A 24,905-nucleotide genomic window follows, 5' to 3' on the forward strand; every position below is an offset into this window, starting at 1 on the left:
CGAGAATATTATCACCCGTATTGGTAGTCCCCTCGAGCTGGTAAGTGAGAAATGTACTCATTTCCTTAACAAGATCATGGAAGAGCTAACGGAGCTATATAAGATCTGCCATCACGAGTCCATTCCTTACTACCCCAGAGCCAATGACTAAGTTGAAGTCACTAACCACATCCTCTGCTCAATCTTGACAAGAATGATTTTTACACATCGTCTTGATTGGGACAATCGACTTACAGAGGCCCTCTAAGCATACAGAATCTCCCATAAGGCTGCTACAAGACAGACCCCTTTCGAGTTGGTGTATGGCACAAAAGATGTCTTCCCTATTGAGCTGGAGTTGCCCTCTTTGTGACTGTCAGTTAAAGAACGCTTGGGAGATGATGAGTCATTGCAGCGCTGCCTCTTGTACTTGGAATGTTTAGATGAGATTCAGCGGATGACTCTACAGTGCATGGAAACCAGTCAAGCACAACATAAGGCCTATCATGAAAGCTTCATCAAGCATAAGGAGTTCAAAAAATGTGATCTGGTTTTGGCCTATGATTCGAGATTTTGCAAGTTTCTTAGCAAGCTTCAACAATGGTGGATGGGCCCGTACAAGGTACTTGCTGTCAACTCTAATGGCTCTGTTCAAGTATACAGACCGTTGATGCCTCTGATGATCCCTTCTTGATTAATGGCTTTTTCCTGAAGAAGTACTTCTCTCCTTGGGGATCTTGACAATCATAGTCACCCCCTCCTTTCCCCCATTGGTGTGGCACTATAATTCTTCTGATGCTACTTTTGATAGCCGTTCTTTTGCTACTCTTGAAGAGGTGCATGCAATCCTCTATCCCCTCCGGCCCACCTCTTGCCCTTGATCTCTTATCCTCAATTTTCAATCAGCCGCGGTAGAGAGGATGGTTCTGAAAAATGGTGTTTCTACCATTTCCCTTCTGAAAAAAAAAAATTAAAAAAGAGGAAAATATATATAATGGTTATGGGAGAAAAGGACTGTGATCCTTGCCATGCTGGCCTATTTCTTTGAGAAAAGGTAGAGACACCCTGAGGAATAGGTTAAGAAAAAAAGAAAAAAAAAAGAAAAGAAAAGAAAAGAGAAAAGAAGTGGTGACAATAACAGCCGACGCAATCTTCATCACCAACCCCTTGATGATGTGAGCTTTCATCCTAACAATATGGGACGTGAGTATGGGCTACCCTCTGTATCTATCAGTGAGCATGAGACAAAGGGTGGGGTGAGTGACCAGTCTTTCCCTTCAAATCAAATGAGAGGTGAGATGTGTGAATGGAGTGTTGTGCACACGGGTTGGGCCTCTCAATGCACAATGCATGATCTGTTCTTGTACACCGCATCATAAGGCTCCCTGGCCTTCCTTCTTGCATTATATGCCCGCACATGGCAGGATGCACTATTGCACTATCAAATGGCACAAGGCATACAGCCTCTGCACAAGTGAATGTGAGGATTACATTAATGGGTTTCACAAATGGACTGCCCTCTGTATCTTTCAACAGAGTATGAGACAGAGGGTGGGCTGAGTGTGACTGGTGTTTCTCCTTAATCAATTTCGAGAGGTGAGATTGAGGGACGTTATGACATTTGGAGTCAGGTAGGTTTCCATTTTTCTATGCATACCTAGGATGGATCTCTGCCGCCATTACAAGACACATCACCCTATTCTGTATACTACACTACAAGGCTCCCTGGCCTTCCTGCTTGCACCTATGCCAGATAGGGTTGGACGCACTAATGCACCATCAACTGTGCACCCTTGCACACTCCCTCTACACCATTTTCCTTGTCCATTTCTAAACCGAGTGTGAGATCTAGGTTACCATCAATACTATCTCGAGTGATGTCAATAATGGGGCAAGTAACATTTTTGTGCGTAATTTCCACATTTTTCGCATGTGCACATTCCATGTTTGAACCAGACTTCTCGTTAAATTTAACAGCAGTGTTCAGCCAACCTTTCCCCACCTTTTTCCTTTTTTCTCCCCCCTATTCTGACCGTCAAAATTTTAGTACTTTTTTTTCCATGTGATTTTGGGTGTCTTTTTTGTGTTTTTTGCATGTGAATCCCTCCTAATTCCCCCAAAACTGCATGTTGATGTGATAGCCCTGTGAATCCCCTTCCCGTTGACATTTTTCCTTTTTACTGCCCTTCATTACGATGACCTAATCTTTTTATATTCATTTCTATATCCGATTTCAGGGTTGATTTTTGGGTTTTTCCCATATGTGTGATAGCCCTGTGAATCCCCTTCCCGCTGACATTTTTCCTTTTTACTGCCCTTCGTTACGATGACGTGATCTTTTTATATTCATTTTTGTATCTGATTTCAGGGTTTTTTTTGGGTTTTTCCCATGTGAATGTATCCTATCTCAGTCGAAACCGTGTTTTGACATGATTAGGTTGTTGGCCCCTTTTTTTTTTATTTTCCCACCCAAAGACCCCAATCATAAAAACAAACAAAAAAAAATCAAAAAAATCGCAAATATTAAACACCAAAATTTAATTACAAAAATAACATTAAAAAAGAGAAAACATAAAACATATAAACAAACTACATTAAAAACCACAACTTCATTTAACAAAAAAAACACATAAACAAAAACCCAACAAACAACAACAAAAACACACAAAAAAACCATCAACACCATATTAGGGAATATGGGAATTTCCCATAAGTTTGGGACACGTGGTCAAATCTTTAGATGTGTCATAACTTGAACACTATAACTCCAAATCAAGCACTCTATAGCTCAATAGATTCTATTTTTCAAGCACTTTTCAATGATAGGTCACATCATATGGTTTTGTGAAACTTATGGGCATGTAATCCAGGTGCCACCTTTTTAGTATTTAAAAAATGGAAATTGGAAGATTAGTGAGTTTTGGAAGATTCCCAAACTCACTAATATTGTGTTCTTGACCAATATTAACAACCACAATGGCACCTATTTCGAGCACTCCACACGTTGATTGCAGCTATTTTTGCCTGGCGACTGATTGCTGATCATCTACACTATTGTCATACAGCCTACCACGTTGGCAAACTGTTGTGTTTGCAGGCCTAGCTACCACCCTGATAGGTTTCTCTCTCTTATTGTAGTCACTACAGTTTTTCTCTCTCATCTAGGCTGTCATGCCTACATTTTTAGTCTTTCTCTCTCCTACAAGTGGTCATGCCTGCGTTTTTAGTCTTCCTCTCACCTATTGCTTGCATTTTTTCTCTCTCCTCACTGCGATTTGCATCAAATCCAGCTTCTCACTTTTGTGTTTGTCGGTGTTCGACATCCAGAGGCTGCCTTGTTGTGATTCGGGATCCATTCCGAGTACGACACACTCTCCAACTCATTATCCCTGCCCTGATCCTAGAGATACAGGAGTTCGAGGTACACTATTCATTCACTACATAGTGTGTTTGCTGCATGAGCATTGTATTATTAGTAGTCATATCATTTCATTTATTCACGGTGTCCATTGTCTCTGAGTTACCCTAACCCTAACCCTAACTATGTTCTTTTATCAGTATGTGCTTTGTCGTACGGTTTCTATTTATACTTCTAAATATTGAACCTTGAACTCCTATATCTCAAGGATTAGTGCAGGGGTAATGATCTGGAGAGTGTGTCGTACTCTGAACGAATCTCGAATCATAGCAAGGCAGCCTCCGAATGTCGAACACCAACAAACACAACAGTGAGAAGCTGGATCTTATGCAGATAGTAGTGAGGAGAGAGAAAGACTAAAAACCTAGGCAGCATGTGAGAGAAAGACTAAAAATGCAAGCAGGACAGGCTACAAGAGAGAAAGACTAAAAATGTAGGCAACATGTGAGAGAAAGACTAAAAACATGGACAAGGCAACCTTTAGGAGAGAGATAGACTAAAAACGCAGGCAAGACAACCTATAAGAGAGAGAAAACTGCAGAGGACAACTTACAGGTGAGAGAAAGATTGCAATAACTCTAGCACAAGAGAGAAAATTACAGACGATAGCTGATAGGTGAGAAATATTGGAGTGACTGCAACAGGAGAGAGAAAATTGTTAGGGCAGAGCTGGAGCCTGCAAACTCACTAGTTTTTGACGTGATAGGCTATATGATAGCAATGTAGATGATTAGGAATCAGTCACCGGGCAGAAACAGCAGCAATCAGCATGTGGAGGGCTAAAAATAGGTGCTAGACTGTAGGGAACATTGATGGACAACAAGGGCTGAGATGTCATTTGCGAACAGGGTGTGGACAACAAGCTAATAACACCTGAAACCTGCAAAAACGAGATTCATGAGGGAAGAGTGGAGAGCTAGCTGCCAATTTATAAAAAATTAGGATTCTAGATCCTCTCCCACTTAACTCTCTTGATCGGCTCCCTGTTTTAGGGTTTTGACTAAAATAAGCCTAAAATAAGCATGTTTTGAGGTTGTTTAAGTGGCTAACAGCAATTCTTAGCACATGTAAAGAAAATACCCTAACACAGAAGCATAAATAAAAATCATATGACAAAGCATAGACTGATAAAATAATATAATTAGGGTTAGGGTTAGGGTAACTCAAAGACAATGAACACAGTTAATAAATGAAATGATATGACTACTAATAATATGATGCTCATGCAGCAAACACACTATGCAGTGAATGAATACTAAACCTTGAACTCATGTATCTCAAGGATCAGGGCAAGAGTAATGAGCAAGAGAGTGTTGTACTTCGAACGGATCCCGAATCACAACAAGGCAGCCTCTATATGTCGAACACCAGCAAACGCAGTAGTGAGAAGCTGGATCTAATGCAAGCAATAGTGAGGAGAGAGAAATACTAAAAATGCATGTAGTAGGTGAGAGAAAGACCAAAAATGCAAGCAAGATAGCCTGCAGGAGAGAGAAAGACTAAAAACGTAGGCAGGACAGCCTGCAGGAGAGAGAAATACTAAAAACGCATGCAACAAGTGAGAAAAAGACTAAAAATGCAGACGGGACAACCTGCAGGAGAGAGAAAGATTGAAAACATAGATGTGAGAAGAGAAAATACTGCCAAGGTGACAGTTGGAGCATGTAAACACAGTAGTTTACTGACGTGACAGACTGTACGACAGCAGTGCAGATGATTATCAATCACTTGCTAGGTAAAAACAATAGCAATCAGTGCGTGGAGGGCTAGAAACAAAGACGCCAAACTATAGGGAACAGTGATGGACAGCAAGGGCTGAGATGTCCTCCGCGAACGGGGTGTGGGCAGCAAGCTGATAACACCTAAAACCTACAAAAATGAGATTAAGAAAAGAGTGAAAGGCTCGTTGCCAATTTATAGAAAATTAGGGTTCTAGATCCTCTCCCACTTAACTCTCTTGATCCACTCCCCGTCTTAGTGTTTTGGCTAAAATAAGCCTAAAATAAGCATGTTTTGGGGCTGTTTAAGTGGCTAAGAGTAGTTCTTAGCACAACACTCTCTCTCAAGCCAAAAATAGGGCGAGAAATGTAGGCCAGCCTAAATTTTGATTTACCCCAATGTATCCCACCCCAAAGCAACATTAAAATAGAATGGTTTTCAACCCTCATGGTGGGACAAATTGGTTTCTTGGTTATTCTTTGAAATTTTTTATAAAAAAACAAAATACACAAAAACAACACAAACCAAATCAACGAAACAAATAGAAACAAACTCTCCTTTCCATTACTATTTTTTTAAAAACAACAAATAAATTATAAATTATAAAAAATAAAATTAACAAACATACAAAATAAAAACAAGAAAACCACACAAATAAAAATATCCCACTAAAATTCCAATCCACATATTCTCCTTTATTTTGGTCATGTTTATCATTGTTTTTGTTTAGTCAAGGTTTTCGTTTTTTTTTTCTATCCAACATGACGACTATTATCAGTCGACCTTTTGTCAGTTTTTGTGGATTTGCGTGGATTGCGCATTTCATTTTGGAGGACGTGGTTTCAGACCTTGTGCGTGTCCACCCACACATTGCTTAGTTCCTTTCTTTTTTCCCCTCTCTCACTTGCACTATAACACACCATTAATTGTAAATAAAATCCATTGACCGTTGCATACACCCAATTAAGAGAATGCACATCATAAAATTATAATTAAAATAAATAGGACATTAATTATAAAATGAACGATGTAGTTGCACGCGTACCTTTGCACTGTAACCCACTTATTTTTTATAAATTAAACTCCATTCACAAGTGCACACGCATACGCGTTATAGACACATTAAATTGTAATTAAAATAAACCCCCTGAAGTCACGCATGCATGCACTCAAGTGCCACATATCGTGTAATTGTAACAATGAACTGCATCAGTAGGAGACCAAGTCAAGTCAAGTCTGAGAGGGGTTGGGCTACATTTTCGACTCACCATGCATTAACGGATTAACTGAACAATGAATTGTGTTTAATGTATTATCTAATAAAAAATGAGTCATTAGTTTCACCCACCTACTTCACTGCATTGTAGGACATTGAACGTTACATGGGATTTGGGATTATTAATTTGACATTTGTCCATAAGGTGTTTATTCTATTTTTAGTCAAAATATTTGGTTCAATCATGATTTTTTGAGTTCGTGTCTAGGCTATGATATGTGTGCCATTTTTGTTTTATTTTGCATGCGTGAAATGGGGTCTCGAGTGCATGTTTGTTGCATAGGATGAACCTTTCTCTTGCATATGTGCATAGGTCATGTCAAATTTTCCATAGGATGTGGTTTGTTTGGGGTGGTTTGGTCCAATCAGCCTTGTCCTCAGTCTATTTCCTATCGATGGTCTTAGTGGAGGTTTTGTTTGTGGGTTTTATGTGTGTGGGTTTTCTTATATAGTCTGAATGACACCTACTTCTACCCCTCCGATTGTGGTATAGCATGTTCCCCTCGTAGTCCATGATTATTCCCTCCTTTTAGAGGTGGATTGCATCCAACGTGCAGGAATTCGCCCATTTGTTGCCCTCACATTGCCGTTTATGGATGAGAAACTTTGTTACTCCTTCTTGGCTTCTTACAAAAACTAGTCTTGTCTAGTTTATAATTGCACCTTCTGTTTATCTGTAACTAATATTAGTGAAGCACTATGCTTGCCCATTTATGCTTCATTTGTGCCCAGCGGTAACCAATTACTCATTGCTAAAGAGATTGTTAAGTTGATGGAGAAGGAAACTTCTACCCCCTTGCTTCTTAACCAGCTCATTAATAGTTCAGGGATATCTGTTGCCCATATCTCTTCTTCCATATAGAAGTAGCTATGCCAGTTCTTCCAAGACCGAGTCTGTATCCAAGTATCTGTCCAAAGAACTGTTCACAACTTCTGTGAAGATTCTAGAGGGTGCTAAGTTCAATTGGGAAAGCTTCCTATTATCCAAGATGGATCAACATTTCCAGCAAATATGGAAGGGTCAAAATAGTAATGTTTCCTATGGTGCCTTTGTTGAGATATCGAGCTCCACTGGTGATACGCCAGGGTGACCGTTGTGTATTTATGTCACTGACTTGTCAGTTGCAGACGCGGTTGGTACACCGCCCATGAATAATAGCTACATGATAGCTATCCTTATCTACTCTAGTTCGTGGCTCAGTTAGTATGCCACCTTAGTTAGTTGAGTTTGGTTTGAGACCCATATATAGGGTTCTTCTATTTCTTTGTACTTGAGTTCTTTTGGCTTACACAACTAAGAAGAGGAAAACTGTTTTCAGCCTCCATCCTTGTGTGTCTTTCCTCATTGTGCAAGCAAGAAAGCTTCAAGCGAGACTCCTTCCTTCTCTCCCACAATCTTGACATGGTATCAGAGCCTTGTTCGTGGTAAGGAGCTCAAGAAAGCAAGCCAAGCTCGCGGTGTTCTGGTAAGAGCAGCAGTGTTGCTTTCATCTTCTGTTTTGGGAGCAGATCTCTGCAGGTAGCACAGCCGGAAAGTGCAGGAGTGTATTGTCTCAGGTTGAGACGCCCTTCGCGGTGAAGCAAGAGGGCAGTATATGCTGCGGGTGAGGGCTTTAGCCTTCGGCGACCTTGTTTTTTTTATTTGAGGCCATTTCAGGGCCTGTTTTGGAGGCGGAAGTTCTCTACACGCACTCAGAAAAAGGCCCAGTTTTATGCTGTGCAACCACTGTTCTACAGGTCGGTGAAAAGTTACTGTAGAAATTGCATCGTATGCTTGTGCGCAGAGACATTGGGAGTTACAAAATCATCCCTGTTGCCTGTTGATGCAAAATCGTCACTAGGAAGTGACTGTGTGGTCAAATACCACTTTCGCCAATTTTGCAGATTTTCCCTTGTGAGGGTGAAGCTGTGGTTTTTGCAGTGACAGAATTTTTTGCAGTCTTCTGTAATGGCATCTGATTCTCTTTCATAGATTGTCACTGAAAAGCTTGACAAGAACAACTTCCAAGCATGGAAGTTTGGAATGACGAATTTCCTTATGGGAAAAGGATATTGGGAATTTGTTGCAGGAAATGAAGAAGAACCAGTTCTTCCTGATGTTCCCAATCAACAGCAAATGCAGGCATTTAAAACATGGCATGAGAGAGCTAGGAAAGTTATGTACTGGCTGTCTATCAGCATTTCAGACTCTATGATTGTGCATATTCAGGATGCAAGTACGCCAAAGGAGGCATGGGATACTTTGTCAAAAATGTATAGCACAAAAACGCAAGCTAGGAAAATGCAGCTCAAGCAAGAGTTGCATAATGTGCAAAGAGAAAGTATGAGCATCAACGACTACCACATGAAGGTGAAGAAGATTGCAGATGCACTTGCTTCCATTGGGTCGCCAGTGGAAGATGATGATTTAGTTTCCGTGACCTTGAATGGTCTAGGAAAGGATTATGCACAGTTCCGAACATCCATTTCCGTCCGTGAAAGATTTCCTGATTTTGAGGAGTTGATTGCTCTTCTAATTTCTAAGGAGCAAAGAAATGGTGGTGCATCTTCTTCAGGAGGAACTTCAAAAGAAGCTGTCTTCTACTCAAATGCTGGAAGAGGTAGAGGCAGAGGTAGAGGAGGCCGATTTGGAGGCCGTGGCAGAAATCAAAATATGCAGCAAACTCAAGAAAACCAGTCCTATGGAGGAGAACGTGGTAACTCTAGAGGCAGGGGGAGCCAAAGAGGTCGTGGTGGATGGCAAAGAGGCCAAAATGCAAACAGTAATGTTGAATGCTACTACTGTGGTAAAATGGGTCATATGGCTAAAGACCACTATAAAAAGCAGAATGACATCATGAATGGAAAACTGCAACAAGGGAATTATGCATCTTCTAGTAGACAGGGTGATGACAGAAATGAGCATCTGTTTATGGTGCAGCACATGAACAATTCTGTGACAAATGCAGAAGAAAGCAATTATGTATGGTATGTTGACTCAAGTGCATCAAACCACATGACAGGTCATGCAAAATGGATGGAGGATGCAAGGAAAATGGAAAAACCAGGATTTGTGGAGACTGGTGATGATACTGCACATCCTATTGTGCAGATTGGAAAATTTCCCTTGTCTATGCAGGATGAAAAAAAGAAATACCTGTCCGATGTATTTCATGTCCCGAATATCACCAAGAATCTGGTTTCTGTTGGTCAAATGGTTGAACAGGGCTTGCAGGTCAGATTTAATCCTCATGGATGCTTTGTTGAGGATATGAAAAATAAAGGTCGCTTGATAGCAAAAGGAAAGAAGAAGGGCAGAATGTTTACATTGGATGCAGACATGTCTGAATTGAGTGCAGCAATGTTTGCACATGGGACCGGTGTAGTTGCAGATATTGATATCTGGCATAAACGCATTGGTCATGTTAATATACAGCGACTTAAATCAATGCAGGCCCAAAATATTGTTGCAGGTTTGCCGACATTCAAGGTTGCAGAAATGCATAAGGTATGTGAAGCCTGTCAATTTGGAAAACAGGCAAGGAAACCATTTTCTAGACATGTTCAAGAGAGTAAGAAGCCATTGGAATTAATCCACTCTGATGTGTGGACAACTAAAGCTGCATCTCTTGGAGGCTGTCATTATTTTTGTCAGTTTTATTGATGACTATAGCATAAAAGTTTGGGTGTATTTTATGAAAAAGAAAAGTGAAGTTTTTGGGCATTTCAAAACTCCTAAAGCGATGGTTGAAAAAGAAACAGGCCTGCAGATAAAATGCCTAAGGTCAGATGGAGGGGGAGAGTACCTCTCAAATGAGTTTGCAAGGTTCCTACAGGAGCATGGCATAAAGCAGCAATATTCATGCAGTCATACCCCACAACAAAATGGAATTGCAGAAAGGAAAAACAGGCATATTGGAGAGGTATCTCGTGCCATGCTCAATGAAAAAGACTTGCCAGATTTTTATTGGGCTGAAGCAGTTGCTACAGCAGTCTACATAATGAACAGGACTCCCACTGCAGCAATACATGGAATGACTCCAGATGAGAGGTATACTGGTAGGAAACCAGATATTTCTCATTTGAAAATTTTTGGTTGCATTGCCTATGTATATATGCCAGATGAGTTGAGATCCAAGTTGGATCCAAAAGCTGAGAAGTGCATCTTTATTGGTTACTCTCTCCAGCAAAAAGGGTATAGATGCTATAACCCTTCTACTCGTAAGTTTACAGTGAGCAGAGATGTTGTTTTTGATGAGATGAGTAGCTGGTATAAACCAGTAAATGTGATTGATGATGTAGATGCACAAAATGGTAATGCTGCACAGAATTCACAGCAGCAGTCACAAAATATTAGTGGACCTGGAGCGTCCTCTAGCAGTGGTTCACATTCTTCGCCATGGACAGGCAGATTGAGATCAGGAGAATCTTCTCAAAGTAATGCAGATAGTGGTATGCATGTATCACGAAAAGGAAAAGAGAAGGTTGATCAGCCTATGTTTGATGTGAATGTAGGTCACTCTTATGTGGATGGTGAATCCAGTGGCTCAGAACAGAGCATTGATGATGAGTTGGGTATTCCTTCTATTGTTACACCTGGAGTAAGGAAGACCAGGGATGTTTTGAGAGCACCAGGGAGTGAACCTACTTTGCGCAGGTCTACAAGAGCTAGGTATCCTGTGGATAGGCTGAAATATGATGGATTTACAGCCATTCACTATGCATATATGGTCAAAGTGATACAGGAACCAGAACCCACATCTTTTGAGCAAGCCATGGGAAAAGAAAAATGGGAGAAAGCCATGGATGAAGAAATGGATGCCTTGGAAGCAAATGCTACATGGGAGTTAGTACCTTTGCCTAAAGGTAAGAATGCAATTGGCTGTAAGTGGGTTTATAAGGTGAAGCACAATGCAGATGGTTCTGTGAACAAATACAAGGCAAGATTAGTAGTCAAGGGGTATGCACAAACATATGGCATTGACTATGAAGAAACATTCAGTCCAGTTGCAAGGATGGCAACTGTAAGAGCAGTCATTGCTATGGCTGCATCAAAGGGATGGTCTTTACATCAGATGGATGTAAAGAATGCCTTCTTGCATGGTGATTTGCAAGAAGAGGTTTATATGGAGCAGCCACCAGGTTATGTGCATGCTGTTCATCCTGAGTTTGTTTGCAGGTTGAAGAAAGCCTTGTATGGCTTGAAGCAAGCACCTAGAGCATGGTCTGACAAGATAGGACAGTATCTTGTCACTATTGGCTTTCAGATTTCCAAGGCAGATTTCTCACTTTATATGAGAAAAACAGAGAAAGGTATTATGCTACTTGTCATTTATGTTGATGATTTGATTATGACAGGTGACAGTGATGAAGATTTCCTTCATGTGAAAATGCTATTGAAGTAGAAGTTTGAGATGAAGGATTTGGGAGAGCTGCGTTATTTCTTGGGCATTGAGGTGATTAGATCACCAAGTGGGATACAGCTCTTGCAGAGGCAGTATGGATTGGACATGCTGTCCAAATATGGGATGACAAGCTGTAAGCCTATTTCAGTTCCTTTGGAGCAAAATGTGAAGCTGAGCACAAATGCAGGTGAGCTTCTAGAAGACCCTACTATGTATAGACGCATAGTAGGAAGTTTGATTTATATGACTATTACCAGGCTAGATTTGAGCTATGCTGTTGGATTTGGTAAGTCAGTTTATGCAGGCTCTAAGGAAACCACATTTGGATGCGGCTAGACGCATACTCAGGTATGTGAAGTCCACATTGCAGTATGGACTATTTTATGAGACTGGGGTTCAGATATAGTTGCATGGATACACTGATGCTGATTGGGCTGGTAGTATTTCTGATAGACGATCTACCAGTGGATATGTGTTCTCTTTTGGGAGTGTTGCAGTCACTTGGAGCAGCAAGAAACAGCCCACAGTTGCCTTGTCGAGCACAGAGGCTGAGTACAGGGGTGCAGCAATGGCTGCATGTGAGGTAGCTTGGTTGCATAAGCTACTTTATGATATGCATCAGTCTACAGATGGACCAGTTGTCATTTATTGTGACAACATGAGTAGTATACACTTGGCAAATAACCCATTCTATCATGCTAGAACAAAGCACATTGAGGTGCATTATCACTATATGCGAGAGAGGGTTTTACTAGGTCTTATTGATCTAGTTTATGTTAGCACAGAGGATCAGGTAGCTGACATATTCACGAAGGCATTGGGCGCAGAGAAGCTGCACAAGTTCAGAGACCTGCTTGGTGTGCAGGAATTGGGATTGAGCTCGAGGGGGAGTGTTGAGATATCGAGCTCCACTCGTGATACGCCAGGGTGACCGTTGTGTATTTATGTCACCGACTTGTCAGTTGCAGACGCGGTTGGTACACCGCCCATGAATAATAGCTACATGATAGCTATCCTTATCTACTCTAGTTCGTGGCTCAGTTAGTATGCCACCTTAGTTAGTTGAGTTTGGTTTGAGACCCATATATAGGGTTCTTCTATTTCTTTGTACTTGAGTTCTTTTGGCTTACACAACTAAGAAGAGGAAAACTGTTTTCAGCCTCCACCCTTGTGTGTCTTCCCCCATTGTGCAAGCAAGAAAGCTTCAAGCGAGACTCCTTCCTTCTCTCCCACAATCTTGGCAGCCTTATTACAGAGAATCCTCACTTTTTCACCTCCTCCTGATGGTGTTCTAGTGCCCAATCCTGCTCCTTTACCAGTGCAGCCTACATCTTCAGTTCCTTCTCCTTGGCCTATTCAACCTAATTCAGAAGATGAAGAGTCCCCTATTGTGTTTTCTCGCAAGAAACACCTTCGCATGAAGGGTCCTTCCAATCCTCCTGTACTAGATTCTCTAGGACAAACATCCACTCCTGTTGTTTCTGGTAGTGTCCTTCCTTCATTCCTCTCTTGTACCAATCTATTTGCAGCCTCTACAATCTCAATTATTAAGATTTATTCCTGATCACCTGTTATTTACTGAGTCCTTTTTTCAAGACCTTAATTTTCGTTGTTCTATTTATCCCTTAGATCCTACAGATCTTCTTTCTTATTCCCTCATGTCTTATCATTTCCCTCTTTATGTTTCTCTTCTTTCATCTAGTCCTGACACCATTCCTCTCTTATCCTTTACCCCTTCAGGATTTCCTCATTATATTCTTGTTTTTACTACATGTCATTTCATTGTTAATCCTACATTATCTCCTACTCCTTCTGAACCTCCACCTACCGTTCCTCTTATTCCTTTTGTTTTTCCAACAGAATCCCTTCATACCTTTTTGATGTATTCTCCGTCTTTTCCACCTTCTTTATCCCTTCATTTACCTTCCTTTTATGATGTATCCTATTCTCCATTACAATGTTTCCCTTTTATTCCATTTCCCTCTCCCCCTGATTACATTAACCTTCCTCAGATAGTATTGGATACACTGGGGTATGATAGTAGCATACTTCGTCGATGACAATGGAAACTACATGATTCTATGATAGGACCAGTGTTTAACTGGCCTTTTATTCCAGGGCCCTAGGATACCTCTGCAACATGTTCAAACTCTTACTTGCATTTTGCTAGAGTACATGTTACTTTTGGGGATACCACTGTTTGCATTGCAACTCATTTTTTGTGAGTATCTTGCTTTCCTGCATTAGCAGTCCATCTTGAATACTTGAAAGAGTATCCCATACTTGCTAATTAATCCAAATGAGGATGTAGTTGTTGCTCACATAGATGTTTAGTATTACTTTGTACATGTCTTCCCTACCAGGTTCATAATTTTACTGGAAAGGATGTGTTGTCTACAGTTCCTCCAAAATGTACCTCAGTATTTGTAGATGAGAACAAAGCCTTAGACCGTCTTAAATTTAGTATGCAATTTAAGAAGAAATACATTCATCCTACTTAGTAGGAGGGTTTTCATAATTTTATCCTCTCTTTCTTAATGGAAACTTCTTCTTTTTCTCCACTTTTTTGGGGATTTGTGCCATTCAAACTATAGTTTTATATGGGTATTTTTTGTGTGTTAGGTTTTGTTTGTTTTTTATATTGTGAGGAGTTGATGAAGATGAAACTGTGAAGATTGCTGATGATGGTTATAACATGGTTTAGTGAGAATTTGGATGCTGAACTCTTATATCATTTAATAGTTTGAGTTATTTTGGTTTTATGGTATTGGAATGGTTTTTGGTGTTATTGGTTTTCCTTTCATATGTGTTTTAGACACAGGTTCTATGAAGCTGATATGTTGGGGTCGTGATATTATGGTGATTTGATCTAGATTGAAAATTCTTATTAGCAGATATTAGAGCTTTTATTCATTTTTTTTAATGAGGTCGTGAGGACACTTCCTTTCTAAGTGTGGGGATATGTTGAGTGCTGAAATGATATGTTTTTTGGCCTGATTTTTTGTTATTTTTGTTGTTGAATAGTTGTTTTTGGTGATGGATTGTTTGAATTTGAAGATGTTTTGAATTGTTTGGAATGGTTTGAGTATGTTTGAAGGGTTTATGATCGTTTTTTATGAGGATATGTTGTTCTGTAGGGTTCTGTAATTTTTTCTATTTGGTTCTGTAATGTCTGATTTTCTTCTTTTGTCTTTTCTTTTGTTTATGTTTTGGCAGTTGAGATGGTTGAATGAATGTTTTGAGAGATCCTTGATGTTGTGTTAAAATTTTTATGAAAGATCGAATTGGGTTTGGTTTGGTTTTTATGGTTTTTTATGGTCTCTGTTGATCTTCTCTAAGGCTCTGTAGCTTCTATGGCTCTAATGTTCTATATTTTTGTTGCTCTGTGGTCTGTTTTGTTCGTTTCTATTGAGTGTTATGTTAGATGTATGGATTTTTTGGGAAGTGTTTTTGTTTTAGGAAAAGATGAATGGAAGCTCTATTCAAGCTAATTGAAGTGAAGAAGTAGCTGTTGAAGATTCACAGAAGGTTACAGAAGAACAATGACACAATCCAGATCTCACAGAACACTATGATGTCTCTAGTGCCTCTTCACATCTGACATAACTTTTGGGAGGTGTATACATGACTAAGAGAGGAGAATTGAGTGCCATTCTTGAGTATTGTAGTGAGGTTATGATGTATTATTGAGAGAGCAAGAGTATGTGAGAGAGAGAAGTGAAAGAAACTCAGTTTTATGCCTAAAAACAATATATCTACTATGAGAGATAGAGAGAGAACTATGAAGACATTGAAAATGAATACTATGTGATTATTTCCATTCAAAAGTGGTGTATTATTTTGTGTTTCTTGTTCTATTGATGGATTTTGTGAAGATGTTGAAGATTATGGTTGATTCTATCAAATCTGTGGGAGAAATCTACTATGATGCTGCGTGAAGATTTGTTCTTTTCCTTGTTTTGGTTCTCAAAAGAATGAATTCAAATCTTGTTGATGTTACAAGATAGATTTTCTTGCAGTAGAATCCCCTTTTCCTTGATGTTCCTCTTGGGGCTCCAAATATCATCTTCCAAGAAAACGTTTCTTTATTCCCATGGCAATTTGTCATCACAGACCCCTGCCATGAACTTACCATCAAACATAAGCACTTGGAATAATCATCCAAATGGCAATCCAATAATCAGTTGAGTGTAAAAGAATTTAGGATGTTGTTTGATCAACCAACAAAACAAATTGTATTTTTCCAAACAATGCAAGAATAGACGTGATAACATTTCTATCCACATATTCACTTTCCCCCTTGGGATCTAAGAGCAATACTCTATAAAATTTAACTTAACACTCCCTTCCTTCAACTAAGGAATATGTTAAGGTCTCATACAAGTATACAAGATGTAAGTTCTATTGATCACTTAAGTTGATCGACAACCCAACCTTCTTCTCAACAAGTATAAAAGTATCGGTCTTTCCTTTGACTTAGGGTTTCCTAATCCTTGGGCTCTGCACTTGCCTTTGAGGCCTAGAGTTGTTATTTGTATCTAGCCTGAACCCCGAATTGGCTTGATGAGAATCATAGTTATCAGATGTATCTCAAGGCATCTTAGTTTTAATCCTTATGACCAATGCTTATACTAACTGTGCACATTATCAAGATCCCAATCTATCAAACATGGGCTATCAGTTCGTGGCGTTAGCAAGATCTGGGGTAAAGATCTTAGAGATTCGAAAATAAATTTCTTTTAGACTAGGCTTCTTACCATGCAATCCATTAGGTGTGCAAGCTGCGCCATATATCTAGGTATTTGAAGATGAATTATCCATACCCAACGTTGTATTCATATGAATTGCAATGCCCTGGCCAGTGGCTCTATTGTTGGATGTGGGATTACCATTGGTGCGTGTCACCCTCCATTTTTAGAGCCATACTTCCAGCTTATGAATCTCTCTCTCTCTCTCTCTCTCTCTCTCTCTCTCTCTCTCTCTCTCTCTCTCTCTCTCTCTCTCTCTCTCTCTCTCTCTCTCATGAGAGATAGCATGCCGAGGCTACTCTCTTCTATTACGATGGGGGGATAAGCTCGCAGAGAAGAGGAAAAGGGTAAATGTATGTGGTCACCCTCTAAGGAGAGAAAGAGAAGGAATCTTCTCTCTCTCTCTCTCTCTCTCTCTCTCTCTCTCTCTCTCTCTCTCTCTCTCTCTCTCTCTCTCTCTCTCTCTCTCTCTCTCTCTCTCTCTCTCTCTCTCTCTCTCTCTCTCTCTCTCTCTCTCTTCTCTGTGCATGTGCCCAACGATGTCCCGTTCCTCTCCCTTGCGATGGTGGAAGAAGAGAAGTGCCAATTGTAGTCCTTGGGGGGGGGGGAGGGGGGAGTTATAATGCGGGGGATGCATTTGGGCCGCACGGACTGGTTGTTATGCCCAAGGGGAGGGGTGTTAGACCACATGGCCTTCCTCTCCATCAACATCATCCTCATCTTCTTCTTCACTTCTTCTTCATCGACATCCATCTACTTCTTCCTCCCCGTCGTCATCGTCTTCTCCCTTCCCCCCCACCACTTGTTTGATGATGACAAGGGGGGAGGGTGATAAAAAATTTTCAATTACCTTTAATTAAAAAGGGGGGTTCCTATGCAAAGGGGGGAGTGGATATTATAATGTTGGGCCTATCCCTTGTGGATCTCCATGCCTTAATTTAGTTAGGGGGTAGGGTGAGAGTTGTTCTTGTGCTTTGTTGAGTATTTTGTTTTGTGGTAGCTTGATGCTCTTTATGGTTGTTGCTTGTGTAGATCAATTTGTGGATTCGATAGGCTGAGCCACCCTATCTCATGGTCGCCGATAAGAGCTGATTTTTAGAGCTCGATTTAATGCACAAAAAAAGGAAGGACGCATAAAAGAGCAATTTTTCATGGAAAATGAAACGGTTGTGGATTGATGAGCTAGATTTTCCCTAGATAGATTTTGATGCGAGGAACCCAATGCAAGTCTCCATTTCTCAACTAAAGTCTATTTATGTAAAGATTCTAATTCCCATATCAGGCCATTAAACTAAAAATACAAGAAATATATATAAAACACCAAGAAACCATAGCCAAGGTGGCTAGGCATGAAATGATATTACCAATGTTTGCTGAGAATCAAATGATGAGTGGCTGCAGCATGGTATGCACCCCAAGCTATGGTGGCCAAGAGTATTCGCCCTCTTAGATAGTGGGAGGTTGAGACCTCAAACATGTAATGTTTGTAAAATGGAAAAATTATGATTCACATGTTACATCTCCACCTTTTATACTTAACCCTAGCCTACCCTAGACTAAGGCATTTATGCTTTATTACAAGCCATCTCAACCTAAAAGAGTTTTGTCCTCAAAGCTAGAATTGGGACAATTTATAAGGAAATATTACAAGGATAGCTTTGTAAGTGATGAATCAATGCTCTAATGAAACTCCAAGTTGAAGAAGATCTCATATGTCAATGAAGTACAAGTATGAAAATTGAATATAGTACTGGAAACTGTCCAAAATAGGCTACTGCACAAGAATGGCCATAACTTAAAGAAAAAATTTCCAATCACCATGTATGAGCTATAGAAATGTAAAGGACAATCCCTAGTATTCAGCCATGCCATAGAAATCCAATTTTGATGATTGTAGAGCAATTATTTTTATGACAGAAATGTAATGCAGCAAGCTATCCTGTTCAAATATTACTCTATTTCCTGCAAAAGCCATGGAAAAGAATCAAGGTATGATGATGGTTTCCAAGTAGACTCCTCCATGGGCAAACCTCACCATTTAATAATGTACTCCAGCACTAAATGGTTCCTTAAAACCTTTTCTCTTTTTCCAAGAATCTTTTCAGTCTCATAAATGATGAGACCATCTTCATCTATGGGAGGTAACTCCTCTAAAACCTTTATGGATGGATCCACATACTTCTTAAGTTGGGAAACATGGAAGGTAGAATGAATCCTTGTTGAAAAAGGCAAATCAAGCTTGTATGCAAGCTCACCGACTTGTTTGAGGATTTAATAAGGCCCATAGTAATGATTAGCCAACTCATTATGACTACCTTTAAGAGAACCAAATCTAGATTTAGGCACTTTGAGAAATACCCAATCTCCTTCTTCAAACTCCAAAGGCCTCCTCTTTTCATTAGCATAAGCGTTCATAGCATATTGTGCCTTCCTAATGTTTTCCTTGCATTGATGCAAAAGAGCTTCCATTTTCTCAACTTCAGCCTTGGCTTTTGGATTCACGTCTTCATGAAAAAGGGCTGAAGATATTTGCACTTTGTACCCATAAAGCACTTCAAATGGCAACATGCCAATGCTCATATGATGAGTGTTATTATAATAGAATTCATCAAGATGTAACCAATGATCCAACAAAGCTTGAGTGTCATGGAAAAAATGATAAAGATAGACTTCCAACTATTTATTGACATGCTCCGTTTGGCCATCGGTTTGGGGATGATATGCTTTGCTAGGAGTCAAAATTGTTCCCATAGAAGTGAACAAAATCCTCCAAAAACTTTCCATGAATTTAGTATCACAATCGAATACTATTTTAATTGGCATACCATTAAGCTTAAAAATGCATTCTATGAATTGTTCAGCCACTTGCTTTTTGCTGTAAATTGAGCCTTGGTAGGGATGAAATGAACTGATTTAGTCAATCGGTTCACCACCACATAAATGCTATTCCACCCATTCTTTGTTGTAGGTAATCCCACAATAAAATCCATTGTAATATTAGTCAACTTGCCTTGAGGAATAGGAAGTGGCTGAAGTAAACCAGTGAAGTAGAAGAGAGGAGTCTTTATTTTGTTGACACGGAAGACATTGCATAATATAATCCTTAACATCTCTCCAAATGCCTTCCAATATAAACTATTATAGATATTATCAAATGTTTTGAATAATCCATGGTGTCTTGCTAAATGTGAAGAGTGCATCTCATGAAAAATACGGTCTTTAAAAGAAGATTGTGGTGTCAAGTAGACTCTACCATGATACCACAAAAGACCATTGTGCCATTTAAAATTGGGATACTCTTCTCCTTTACCTTGCTAAGATTCCTTCATCATCTTTTATGCTTGCTCCATCAAGCAAATACTCTTCTTGGATGCCATGGATCCAATCCTTATGCACGGTTGGAATAGTAGAGATAAAGCATGCCCACATTCTTGATAAGGCATCTGCCACCACATTGTCTTTTCCAGCCATATAAGATATCTAAAAGTCATATCCTTAAAGATTAGTTAACCATCTTCATTTCTTGGGAGATAAATTTGGTTGTGAAAGGAAGTATTTCAATACACGATGATCGCTTTTGACCTTGAAATGGCTACCATAGATGTAATGATGTCACTTTTTGATAGCATGCAATATTGCTAACATCTCTTGCTCATAAACATATAATTTTCACTCCTTGTCATCAAGATTTCAGCTCTCATAAGCTATGACTCCATGATCTTGACATTAAACAACCCTAATTCCTCTTTCACTAGCATTCACACATATGATAAACTCCTTAGAGAAATCTGGGCATACAAGGATAGGTGCTGAAATTAGAAGATATTTCAGCTCATTGAGACTTTGATCAACAATGGAATCTCAAAAGAAAGCCTCCTTTTTGAGTCTATCTGTCAATGGAGCCACCACATGAGCATAATTCTTGATGAACCTCCTATAGAAGGATGATAACCCAAGGAATCCTCTCAAAGAGGTCGCATTCATAGGAGTAGGACATTCTTCAACACATTTTACCTTATTGGGGTCCACTCTAATGCCTTGCTCTCCCACAACATCACCTAAGTATTCAACTTCATTCACCATGAAAGAACAGTTTGTCATCTTAGCAAAGAGTGTGTGTCTTTGTAATGTGCCAAATACCTCTCAGATATGCTTCAAATGTTCATCCTTGGATTTGCTATAGATTAAGATGTCATCAAAGTGTTAGAAATGTGCGGGATCTAGAGCATGGCAAATGCTGAAGCTATGGAGGTTGAAAGAGAAAGAAGGAACTCATGAAGACATTGAACTTGACCAGGACAAATTGTTACACAAGTGAATTAGGTTCCAAGATTGAGACTTGGACTCATAAACACAATCTTGTGTATTGACCGTGACATGACACTTTACTGGAAAGAAAAGAGTACTATCATTACATTAGAAAAAGAGTGCAAGTACAATGCTTTATAGGAATTGAGTGGTGGTACTTTCTCCTACTGTGCATATGGGATTCTAGTCCTGAGCCTTCACTGCTCCTCACAAAGGGACTGAAGTAGGTGTGATTGCAAATATCTCAACACCTCTCCTCAATCACAACCAAAAGTACAAAGTGTGCAGAGGCTTTAGTGAAAGCAACACCTGCAAAGTGTGGGCACACCATAAACATCGCAAAACACCAAAGGCTGTTCGCAGAAAAGGCTAAGTGTGGGTACCACAAACATGATGGACATATAGAGGCTGTAGCACGGGCCTCACAAAGTATACAGAGGCTGTAGTACAAGGATAATTGAGGGGTTTACAAGTTTATTTCTAAGGCATTAGGGCTAGAAAATACACAGCTATAAAATTCTACCTAAATAGAAGGACTGATGAGGTTTGTCCATCTCCTGGTGGTATTTTTCTTCCTTTGCTCCATTTTCTTCTTCTTCTTTGATTGCAACTAGATAGGTCTTTTGGGACCTCTTTTTGGTGTGGCAAAACTTCTCAATGTGTCCAGTCCTTTTGCAAAAGTCACATAAGAGCTTATCCTTCTTGCCTTTGTACCTGTTGCCAACATATAATGCATGCTCATCTCTAGAGGTACTTGGTTATTCCTTAGTTTTTAGCTTATTTTCCTCCTCTAATAGTGATGCCTAGATATCAACAAGTTCAGAATTTGGCATGTTGATTAAAGTTGTTGATACATTATTATATTCAGGAGAAAAACTCTTAAGTAGAACAGCGATGCAAACATCTTCTTCCATTTTCATGTTGATTCCCACAAGTTGGGTTAGAAGTCCTTCCATGTAATTTAGATGTGTGGCAAGTGATGTGCTCGAATTCATTTCAAGCCTGAAAAACTTAATTAGAATACCATACTTTGATGATTTAGATTGTGCACCGAACAAGGTGTCAAGTCTCTTCCATGTATCCTGTGAGGTCTCACAGTTATCCACATGGTGGATATAGTTATCGTCTAGCTCCAGTTTGATAATGGTCTGAGACTTATCATCGTTCTTTTGCCAAGTTACAGCAAGATCCGCATCACGAGGCTTCTTTTATTTTCCAGTGGTAATGGCCTAGATGCCCTTCTTCATCATGATGAGTTTGATGCGGGTCTACAAGGTGTGAAACCAAACTCCTTTGAAGCGAGCAGTTGGAGAGTCTTTGCCTATGTTAGACTTCCAAGAACATTAGCAAATCAACTTCAAAATTATTAGATTTGAGCAACAGAAGAGTTGGTTGAGAGACACAAGCGCTAAACAGCACTAATTGAGTGTCAATGAACACTATGTTTGAGTCTTTCCAAATCTGCAAAATCTTTTACTCTTTTTAAATCCAAGTCTAATCTTCCCCTTCTTGATTTGATGCTGATACCTTCAAATCTGAGTGACAGGACTTTCAGAATTGTAATGAACTTCAGAGAGTATTGCTCAGTGATTAAAATCATTGTTGATAACTTCGATGAGAGAAACAGTGAAAAATGTCAAAATTTTGAAGCTTTGGCTATGGCTTCTGCATTAGGGTTTCTAGGGGTAGCCTGATTTTTTGCTAATTGTGGCAGCTATAGTGGATCATTTTCAAATTTTTTTAATGTAAATGTAGCTCTCTTCAAGATCTATCAAAGACCTATGCTAATCGATCAGATCGTTGTGGCGGATTCAGGTGCACAGGGCGGATGACGATAGCACGCGCAATTTCTGATAGATTTTCACAATTTCATCAATGCCAGAGCAGAGGGTGGCCAATGTCATGGTTGTTGGTGCTGAGATGAAGCACCTTGACCAAATGTATGATCCTCTAGAAGAGAGAAAGAGGAGTTATACTTTGTAATGGGAGATCTAGGGACTCCAATCAAGGTATGTCCTGCAGGTCACAGATTTAGGCTATGGTAGTGACTGAGAGTTTGAGCAATGCTGGAGCTATCGACTACTGATGTTAGGCATTGAGGTACCATAGAGAAGCTTTATGAGCAGGGAAAGAAGTTCATAGAAGGAATCATAGTGAGATATGACCTGTGGAGAGAGATCCAGGAGTTAAAAGTAGAGAGGGTGTCTAGCTATGGATGCCAAGGAAGGTCAAGTAGAGATGGAGGTGAGAAATGGAACCATGAGCTAAACTTGAGCTAACCTGAGGTTAAGAGGGACTCAGAGAGTAGAGAAGGGAGTTATGCCACTGGGCTCTAATACCATGTTAGAAATGTGTGGGATCTGGAGCATGGCAGATGCGGAAGCTATGGAGATTGAAAGAGAAAAAAGGAAATCATGAAGACATTGAACTTGACAAGGACAAATTGTTACACAAGTGAATTAGGTTCCAAGATTGATACTTGGACTCATAAACACAATCTTGAGTATTGACAATGACATGACACTTTACTGGAAAGAAAAGAGTACTATCATTGCATTAGAAAAAGAGTGCAAGCACAATCTTTATAGGATTTGAGTGGTGATACTTTCTCCTACTGTGCATATGGGATTCTGGTCATGAGCCCTTATTGCTCCTCACAAAGGGACTGAAGTAGGTGTGATTGCAAATATCTCAACACAAAGAAAACAAATACTATTTTGAACAAGAAGAGCTGTAATATTTTATTCATGAGGGCTTGAAAAGTAGCGGGTGCATTGGAAAGCCCAAATGGCATAACCAAGAAGTGGTATAACCCTCTTTTAGTCCTAAAGGCTATTTTGAGCTCACCTCCTTCCTTCATTCAAATTTGATGATAACCTGATCAAAGACATATTTTGGTGAAGACCTTTGCATCTTTAAGCTCATCCAAAAGATCATCAATTCGAAATTAGGGATACCTATTCTTAACTGTTGACTTGTTCAAATCCCGATAATCAATACACATGTGAAATGATCCATCCTTATTTTTTACTAAGAGCATGAGAGAGGCAAACGATGATTGACTTTGCTGAATTAAACCCATTTGCAACAATTCTTTGATTTGTCACTCCACTTCTTCCCTTTCAAACTTGGACAATGTAATATTTCCACTTCTTTAAAAAAAATTTACTAAACCCGACTTCCCGCACACCGCGTAAACCCTGTGCAAGGGCATCTTCCGTATGGAAATTGCTGATAGTTTATTCCGTAACCCGCATGCATGGCAATCGAGACCTCCGCATTGGCAAACCGAGGTCGAGGGTTCAAAACCGCAAATTGCGGGTAAACACACTCTTGGGAGGGCAATGGATATTCTTAAAGTAAATTTTTTTATATATTTCTCCCTTTTCCCCCAGCTGATGCACGGCTGGAGAGGAGAGGGAGTGTGGGGGGATGGGCTTAGTTGAGTGGTGGGCTGCATGAGGAGGGGGGGAGGGAGCCATGCAATGGCCACGTGTGGAGCTCCCCTCTCTCCCATGGGCTATATAAACCCCCCCTAGTGGGGAGGAAAGAAGGAGAGGGAGAGATTGTTGTGCTAAAGGATGGGCTCTACTGCACCGTGAGAAAAGGACAGAGAGAGGTCCTTCTGGAGAAGTCACCGCCGTGGAAGCCAAATAGTGACAGACAGAGAGGGAAGGAGAGACAAGGCTGCCATGCTGAGAGGCAAGAGCTTCCTACTGCCATGCGAGCCGCCATTGGCCGTCGCCATTCCACCTTCAGCTGCCAACTGTCGGGTTGTTGCCGTCGACATTACATGCTGACACTGAGCTCCATGTTGTCGCCATCAAGTCACTCCCGTTCGTCGTCATCTATTCCTTTCATTATTACCCCCCTCCCTCTTCCACGTGGATTTGTCCCCAGGCAGAAGCTTCTTTAAGAAGCTTCTAAGGGGGGGGTTCTACAAGCCCCTTTCACACAAATCCCATAAGTCCATTCCTAGCCCTCTGGATTTTTAAGAGAAGAAGAAGAAGCTCATAAAGCCTCCTTTTCCGCAAGACCCATTCGTAAGAGCCTTTCCGCAAACTAGCTTCAAA

The sequence above is a fragment of the Lygodium microphyllum genome, chromosome 17 (genome assembly GCF_053477565.2).
Source record: "Lygodium microphyllum isolate KBCC chromosome 17, Lygodium_microphyllum_v1.1.10, whole genome shotgun sequence".
NCBI lineage: Eukaryota > Viridiplantae > Streptophyta > Polypodiopsida > Schizaeales > Lygodiaceae > Lygodium > Lygodium microphyllum.